Source organism: Triticum aestivum, chromosome 6A (genome assembly GCF_018294505.1).
Source record: "Triticum aestivum cultivar Chinese Spring chromosome 6A, IWGSC CS RefSeq v2.1, whole genome shotgun sequence".
NCBI classification, from domain to species: domain Eukaryota; kingdom Viridiplantae; phylum Streptophyta; class Magnoliopsida; order Poales; family Poaceae; genus Triticum; species Triticum aestivum.
The window spans coordinates 162,760,816-162,769,873 of record NC_057809.1 but is presented as its reverse complement, the minus strand read 5'-3'; the positions used below and the strand labels follow the sequence as shown (position 1 = coordinate 162,769,873).

General features: G+C 42.3%; 1 long non-coding RNA gene across 5 annotated transcripts; it reads left to right on the top strand.

The window, feature by feature from the left end:
- Positions 1-4,375: 4,375 nt before the first annotated feature.
- On the top strand, positions 4,376-8,557 carry LOC123132628 (uncharacterized). Of its 5 annotated transcripts, XR_006464922.1 has the most exons (5): positions 4,376-4,602; positions 5,103-5,891; positions 6,929-7,054; positions 7,864-7,970; positions 8,232-8,557. It is a non-coding gene; the product is annotated as an uncharacterized lncRNA (long non-coding RNA). The 5 variants fall into 5 exon arrangements; XR_006464920.1 differs by having other exon boundaries at positions 4,405-5,891; positions 7,867-7,970; XR_006464918.1 differs by having other exon boundaries at positions 4,407-5,891; positions 7,864-7,975.
- Positions 8,558-9,058: the final 501 nt, after the last annotated feature.

The following is a 9,058-nucleotide window of genomic DNA, read 5'->3' as shown; positions in this document are numbered from 1 at the left end:
GCCCTGGATATGGGCAAGTTTCCCCCTTGTTTTTCTGACAGACAGGGCACAACAGAACAAAGTTATCCATGTCCTTCTTCATCACAGGCCAATAAAACACTTGTTTCAACCTCTTATAAGAAGCTTTCATGCCAGAGTGGCCCCCAATAATAGAAGAATGTAGTGCCTGCATAATCCTGTTCCTCAATTCAGTGTCTCTGCCCACATAGATCTTCCCTTTGTGTCTAATTATGCCATGCTGAAGAGAGTTATTATTGACAATATGAGTTGCAGTGACCAATAGCTGCTCCAACAGTTTCTGACAGTGGGGGTCATTGGTATAAGAATTTTCAACTTCAGAAATCCACTGAGGAGTATCTAAAGAAATTGCCATGCAAGAGTATTTTTTGGATAGTGCATCAGCCACTATATTCTCTTTCCACTTTTTGTATTCCAGCTGGAAGTTAAACTCCAGTAATTTGAGCATGAGTTTGTGTTGAATACTAGTGGAAATCTTCTGATCTATCATAAACTGCAAGCTCTGGTGATCAGTTCTGATAATTAAATCATTGCCCAAGAAATAATGTCTCCATCTTTTCAAGGCTTCCATGATTGCTAGTGCCTCCTTCTCATATGTAGACAGAGCAGCATTTTTAGGACACAAGACAGAGCTGTAGTAAGCAATTGGTTTACCTTTTTGCATCATAATAGCTCCCAAGCCAGTGCCTGAAGCATCAGTCTCAAGCACAAATGGAGCAGAAAAATCAGGAAGAGCCAGAAGAGGAGCAGATATCAGAGCTTGTTTTAATTCCTGGAAAGCTTGTGTCTGTGCTGAGGACCAAACAAAGCTATCTTTCTTGAGAATATTGTGGAGGGGTCTAGCTATGCTACCAAAGTTCTTGACAAACCTCCTGTAATAGCCACATAATCCCAGAAATCCCCTCAACTGAGTTGGTGTTATTGGGGTTGGCCAGTCAGCAACTGCAAAAAATTTTGCTGGGTCAGTTGACACTCCCTCACCAGAAATAATGTGGCCCAAGTAGGAAACCTGAGGAACTGCAAATACACATTTGGACCTGTTCACAAATAGTTGGTGTTCCTTGAGGAGTTGTAGGACTATTCTTATATGTTCCTGGTGCTCTTCAAGAGTTTGACTGAATATTAATATGTCATCAAAAAATACTAACACAAACTGCCTAAGATAAGGGCCAAAGATTTTATTCATCAAGGCCTGAAAAATCCCCGGTGCATTGCTAAGCCCAAAGGGCATCACTAAAAACTCATAATGCCCAAAGTAAGTTCTAAATGCAGTTTTGGGAATATCCTTGTCATGCATTCTGATCTGGTGATAACCTGACCTAAAATCCAATTTAGTGAAGAATTTTTCTCCATGGAGCTCATACAACAAATCCTCAATAACAGGAATGGGGAATTTGTTTTTTACAGTTGCTGCATTCAATTTTCTATAGTCGATGCACATTCTCCAAGACCCATCTTTCTTCATAATCAATATAGCTGGAGACGAATAGGGACTTTGACTTTCTCTTATCATCCTAGATTGCAACAGGTGGTGAATTTGCTTTTCCATCTCATTTTTATGCATGTGGGGAACTTTATATGGCCTAGAGTTAGGTGGTACAGCATCAGGTTTGAGAGGAATCTCATGATCTAATTCCCTTACTGGGGTAATCCTTGAGGCTCCTTGAAAACCTCCTGAAATTCATGCAGGACTTCCATAACTGCAAGGGGAGTACTATCCTTTGTGCCGGGTACAAGAGTGGTATCTTCTGCCAGTTGGAGCACAAAAGCAGGGGCACCACTGAGGAGCATTCTGTTAAGTTCCAATGCATAAATTTGGTTGGTTGCAGTCAGAGTTTCACAAGCAGGAATAGTAACAGAATTACTCTGATTATGACAGATAATAAGCTGTCTGGGATCATAAGAAAATGCTACAGGACTGTGTTGCGCCATCCAATCTGAACCCAATACAATATCATGTCCTGGCAGGTCTAACACTCTGAAGTGATGTTGAAACTAAGTGTTACCAGCAGTAAAGGTAGTGGTAGGAATGTAAGAACCTGACCACAACTTTCCCCCTCCAGCAACAGTTACTGCTCTGGACTGGTCTTTGATGATTGTGCAGGAAGTCTGAAGTGCAAACTTTAAGCTCATAAAAGTGGAATTACTGCCAGAATCCACTAAGGCAATTGCTTGTTTCCCTCCCATAGACACAACAATGGAAATGGTATTAACACTGTCTGCCTGCAGAGCTTGTAAAGAAATCCTCATGCACTGTTCTTCTGCCATGGGCTGCTCTTCCTGTTTTTGTTCTTCCATTTCCTCTTGTTCTCCTGGATTGTTAGGAGGTGGTTCCCCAGTAAGAACATTAATTACAGGTGCTTGCTTGCACTTATGCCCATGGAACCACTAATCCCCACATCTCTAGCATTTGCCTGGTTCTCTGGCCCTCTGAGTTGTGACAGGAGGTTTAAACTCATTGGTTTTATCAGGCTGAGAAGTGTGTTGCTTAGGAAACAGAGTATATGTTTTTGCACTAGAAGAATACTGTGGGAATTGCTTCTTAAGAGGTGCTCCTTGCTCAATATCTATTGCTAACCAATAGGCATCAGTCAGAGTAACAGGTCTGAGAGGCCTCAGCTGGAACTTCAACTATGATCTAAGCCCATTAATGTAGCATCTTACAAACCAACTTTCTGAAATATCAGGGTTTTCCTGCTGTACTTCAGCCATAAGTTCCTCAAACTGTTCAGTGTATTCTGCTACAGATAGTGTGTTCTGTTTCAGAGAGTGGAACTTTTCTGTTAGATCATATGAACTAGAGGATGAAAACCGGTGTAGAATTTTAGTGCAAAATTGAGACCATGTAGGTTTCTTTGCCAAAAGACCAGAACACCTGAGCCAAACATCTGCCTTGCCCACCACATGCATTTGTGCAAGATTGACTTTATACTCAGTAGGTGTACCTGACATTTGGAAAAACTTCTCACACTATCTGATCCATCCCCCTGGATTGTCCCCATCAAATGAAGGGAAATCCAATCGTGGTCTTTTAGTGATCGATTTCAGAAACCGAGTACGCATTTCCTATTCATACTGTCGGTAGAAATCATCCCAATGAGTTCTCACTGCTGGTGGTTGAAAGTTATGGAACACAGCTGTGTGAGCTATTCTATAAGTGGCAGTTGGTGTAACATTGCCCGACTGTGTGTCACGCCGAGGTGCATCTGCATAGCCCAGAGGGGCTGATCTATTGGGGACTCGAACATGAGGTAAACTGGTCGGCATTTGAAGGGCACACTGCTTTGTTTTCTCTTGTTCGATTGCCAAACGCTTGCGCAGCTCTTCAGTCAGCGATCTTGGGGGTTCAGTCTCAATTGCATCCTTGGACGATTGAGGTATATCCAGATCCACCACTGCTTGGGCAGTAGTTGGTTGCGTAGGGCTTGGGGCATGAGTGCTACTGAAGCTCTTCAGTATATCTGCCATTGTTGACAGCTACGTGTTCAGGGCCGTTACCACGTCCTAGACGCCTGCCACGGCTTTGGCCATGGTGTCTTGCTTGAGATTCATGGCGTGGACGTCCTTGCGCAGGTCATCTAACTCACCACGCATCTCTGTCGTGTCCTCACGCGACTGAACCACCTCTCCCTTGAGTGCCAAAAGTTCTGCAACATCATTTTCGTCCAACCTCTGCTTGGAACGACCCATAGTGACCTCGATCCGAAAGGAATTTTACACCCAGCACGCTGGAAACCCGACGGATCTAAGATCCAAGCGACCACCGACGATCTCTCCCTACTGCAACACCACCCAGAAGAGGAATCTGGAATTTTACCATGGAAATAGGAAATTCCCACAACCAAATCCTGATCCCGAGTTGTCGCCGAATAGGTCTACCGCTGCCAGCGCCACCACACCGCCCCCATCGCTGCCCTGCACCGCCGCCCCAAAATTCTCCGCCGATCGTGGGAGGGAAGGGAGGGGAAAAAATTCTGCGCCGCTACTCGATTCTCCGAAGATCAGCCTGGCTCATGATACCAATTGTTATGCCCGGAGCTATATCAAACTAAGATAATTTGGGGATCGGGGTGCTAGGGTTCGTATGGGAGTATCAGAGGCGAATATGCGGATCTATATTAGCTGTAAAGTATGTAGTTGATTCATTACAAACAAATGGCATGCCTCACAAAGAGAGAAGAGTGGCTTTATATAGCGAGCGACAACAGGTGATGGAAAACAGGACGGCAACGGAAACTAAACAGTAACGGAAAATGGTTCGTTCGGAGGGCAAGCGTAGCGAGCCGTCTGATCCTTCCTCTAGCTTCAATCCTGGCCTTCTGTTAACTGAAGATGCCCGCGTTGGACTGTAGCTTGCTGTAGCCTGACATGCCCGTCCTCTGGTCCCCTCGTGCCACATCATCTCGGACCCTGGCCTTCCTCCCTGCAGGGCACCATCCGCCCAGGAGAAGCAGCTCCGTCCGCCACGCCGAGGAACAGTAGCGCCGTCAACCGCCACCAAGGATCCACTGCTGATTTTTCTCCATGTGCGACCTCTGCTTCGGCTGATCTCCTTTCCTCTGCCCCGCCTACAGAATACAAGAGGTAAGCTTCTGGTGGGTGAGTGGTTCCTTGTCGCCCCTTCTCTGCCCACCTCCAGATCTGGTCGTTATAGGTAAGCTGGGTTAGTGGTTTTTCCAGTACGTGTAGGTAACTAATCGGATCCAGCCATGAATTGGTTGGCTTCTTCCAGTAGGTAAATAAATCTATGGTTGTTCTAGTGCGTGCTTCATCTACAAATTTGCAGCATGTAACAATTTCTTAGCCGAGGCATTACAAAGGAGAGGGATGCGTGTCATTCTTCTGTTAGAATTGTAATTACGTTCCCCTTTGTGATTGGCATATTTTATTTTTCAATTTCTCCTTTTCTTATTGCGCAGATGCTAGCTTTCATAGCCTCTTGTAGCTAAATCTGATTATGTGTGCGCCTATCAAGTCCCAAATGTGATCTGTATGTCCTAATTACGTACACATCTAGTGATGCATCTATTGAAGAGAAGCATTTGTCAGTAACATACTAACAATCAGTCAATCTTCATACGTAGGTGGTGAAGGCAAGTAAAGAATTTATGCCCGTTCTATTACAGGAACATGTGAATAGGTGATAGTCCTCCTAAGCTGCTTAATGCTACAATTTCTAATGTCATTATAAACATTGGATGCATCAGACTGTCATAATACCTAGTTTTTCTATAAAAATGGTAATAAATAAGCGCATAATATGATGATAATAAATCTGGGTTATGGAAGAAAATTGTATATTTGGTTTCTACATTTGTATATGTATAGCAGCACCCTGATTATGCAAATAGTATCATATCCAGAGTATTAATCATGGCAGCTAGTAGAAAATGTACGGTTTAGTTTGTAGCCACATACATGTGAATATTATTCCAGCAAGAATGCGAGATGCTAGCATATATCTATCTATCCCTGGTACTTTGCGGATAGGCCAGCGGCGAGCCTTGTTTTTTCTTTTTAGTTTTTCCCTTGATGTATTCTCCTTGTTGAACGAACAGTTTTTGGCATCCTGGCATGCCACCATTGTGCTGGTTGGATCTTGGTTACCAATTAATATTCAGGGGATGTCTCTCTTTTAATTTATTGATTTCCTTGTTGCGAGGAGAGGGCTGCTGATGCCGATGATTTATAGTTTGGATGATGATGATGGTGACTAGCCACTGATGCTCGAGGATGAAGCAGGATGAACCGAGGTCCTCGAAGCCTATCCCTGATGCTGATGGGTGGACCATTGTGCCGCCTAGGTGTGATCAGTCTGGGCAATAGTAAATTAAGCATATGAGAAGCAAAACTTGGTGCTATATGGTCTGAAGGTAAAGAAGTGTCATTGTTTTTTTCTATATCGTTGCTGCTGGGTCACCCTTTTACTAATGGAAAAATGGCATGTAATAATATTTGCATCTTTAGCTTTGGAATGCACACACACACTAGAGACTTGCTCCTCTATAGCAGGGAGGGAGGCCCCTAAACTTAAGCATCTGGTTTACTATGTCTGGTCTCTACAACTGAAAGCATGGTGATTTTCCTAGTGTGTCTTGTTAGTTAGTACGACACTAAGTAGCCATCCATCTGTTGACGGTTATGCACAAGTCATTGACTAGGAACCAATTTCTTCTTTAGTTTCAATTTCCCATCCATGCATTCGCCCTGCTTGCTTGCTTGCCGCCTTTATCTCTTTTCATAAACACAATAACAAAATCATCATGTATTACTTGCATTTCTAAAGGTTGTAACAAAATAATCATATGTTTGTTTGATGCAATTTGGCCTTCCCAATTATGGATGTATGGACATGTATGTATTTCTCTGTAAGTATCTTATACCACATAGTAAAATGCCTATTCACTTCAAAAGTGGAATACATGACCTGATAATAATGTAGAATATAAGCGACAATGCACTTAACTAGCATTAACATCATGTGTTGTTATTCCTTTTGACTGAGTCATGTGCACATCTGTAAAGTAAAATAAGACATTCTCGATCATTTAGTGATCTAGAATGAATGGTTTGTTTTCTTCTTGCATTCATACATGTGAATTAAATAGATGCACGTGTTTATTAAATATATATTGCCAATGAACATGCCTGCAAGTCTTGCCTTAAAATGAATGGTTTACGTACCCAAGTAAGTTGTCGATGCTCTGCTCTAGCCTGCCTAGGTTCTATTCTTTTCTATTTGTGAAACCACACTACCATTTGTCCTGGTTTTCACTCGCTTTACTTTATAGCTTGATTTAATGATGTGATGCCAGTTCTAGTTCTCTAGGTTCTCCAGCCTAGTTCCTCTTAAGTAATCTTGTTCTTTTTCTGTAATGTTATTAATCGTGAGCTCCTTTCTGGTTTGCAGGTAGAGTTGGAACCCCTCCGGTTCAGCACCGGGCATGGTCGGTTGGAATTGGATAAGGACCACAAACCCACCAAGTCGCCCTTTTGATCAACTACAACAATAATAACAACAACAACAAACAATGTGGTAATAAACAACAACTCTCCTCCCTCTGCCCTTTATGTATCATTACATTAATTCTGGCCTATTTGTGGTCTGATGCAAGTGGCTTGGCTATCTTGTTCTTGTTGTTTGGTAGGGAACTAAGAATTGTGTGTAAATGCAGTTATATTGTTTGGTTGTGGAATTGATCCCTCTTTGGCCTAGATGTTCTAGTCTTTGTCGCAACTGAAAATGGATGGTACAGTAGAAATTGCTCTTTACTTTGACCCTTGCAGACCACACGATCGATGCTTATATTTGTTGGTTCTAGGGACTGGACTTGTTTGTGTGTAGCTGTCTCTGTCTGTGTACAATGGAGTATGAGTGGAATGTAAACTCATCATACGGAATGTAGTTGTGCTGGTTGGTTGCTTATATATTAACAAGTGGGTATATATTATCTTCTCTGAGGCACCCTTTCTAAACCCTCCAACTAAATGCAGCTTTGCTGGTTGCTCATTAGAGGCTTTTGATTGTGTCATATCATCTTGCCGCTTTGCATGCTACAGTATATGGGACCACCATTGATGATATATATTGATTGTAGTAGTTGTTTTCTTATTCAGGCATTGTTCATCGAATCTACCAATTTGGTCCAGGATAAATAAATACTAAACCATCGTCAAGTTGTTGCTCGATTGAAACTAAACTAGATGAAATTAATGGAGGGTTTTAGAAATAAGTTGTTGTTTTGTACCTTATAATCTTCAGGTGATTTTATTTATTTTTCCACTTGATTGTATGTCTGACTTTTGAATAATATGATGATTATTTTCCTGCTTGATTTGGTGTAGTAGGCACCCGACTCCATGGATGAGGAGGACAACTAAGACCCCAAGCCCAAGACGACGACCCTGACCTCAACTCCCCAAACAAGGTTGTGGATCAGCGCCTCTTGACTGTGAGGTTTCTCCCCAGTTTCTCACTGCTCTACACTGTTGATTTAGACCTGTGATATCTAGTTCATCTTTGTTTTATTACTTGGGTCTGGTTTATTGATTGATTGATGACACTCGACTCCAGCCTAGTTCATTCTTGTGGTCTTCCCTGTATGAGACTAGTTCAACTATGCATGGTTCCAATTCATCATATAATATTTGGTAATACTGCATGATCTGTGTGTATACTGTACATCTTCTATAACATACGAGTTCTTTTGTAGGGACAAATGGTAGACAGTAGCAAGTCCACAAGTTGACTGAAGATGTTCTCGTGACTGTTTTGTTGAGAACTGGGTTGACACATTTTGTTCATATGGAAGTTGATTCGGCTTGGCGATTGAAGAGTTGGTCTTCCGTATTATTCTGTAGCAATCCAGTGATCATGCAATTGGTCTCTTAGGAACTTTGGCCATTTTTTTGTAACATGCCTCTCTTGTATATCTGATTTGTGGATCCTTAAAGGTTGTAGCTACTTGAGTGAAGTAAAACAATGAATGTTCTATATATGTTGAATGAATGCATTTGATCAATAGTATCTTTTGATGAATACAAGAGTGCAATTGTCTATATATGTATTACGTATTGAACATGAATTGAATATTATGAGTGTGAATTCATTTAAAATATGGTGCATTTGCATTTCTGGTGAAATGTAGAACCCTGCAGACACAGTCTGTCGGCATAGCACACTTACACACAAACTATCGGCGTAGCAATGGACGTCGCACAATCTGTCGGCATAGCACATTGTCAGATGATTTGTCACCATAGAACAGTCTGTCAGTGTAGAAATGCCTGTCACCATATGTCTCACCAAAGCTAACATATGATCTGTCGGTGTAGATTTATCTGTCGGCGAAGACCTTTCCCGGCAGGACTATAGGCATCAGCTCATTTCTGTCGGCAAAGGTGTGTCGCCTTAGGTGGCTTATGCCGACAGATTATTTGACGCTGCTTTGAGTGTCGTGGTTTAGTGGTCGGGGCTGTTAATGGGTTATCGGATCCAAAACCGACCCGATAGCTTAACGACGTTCCGTTATGGTGGATG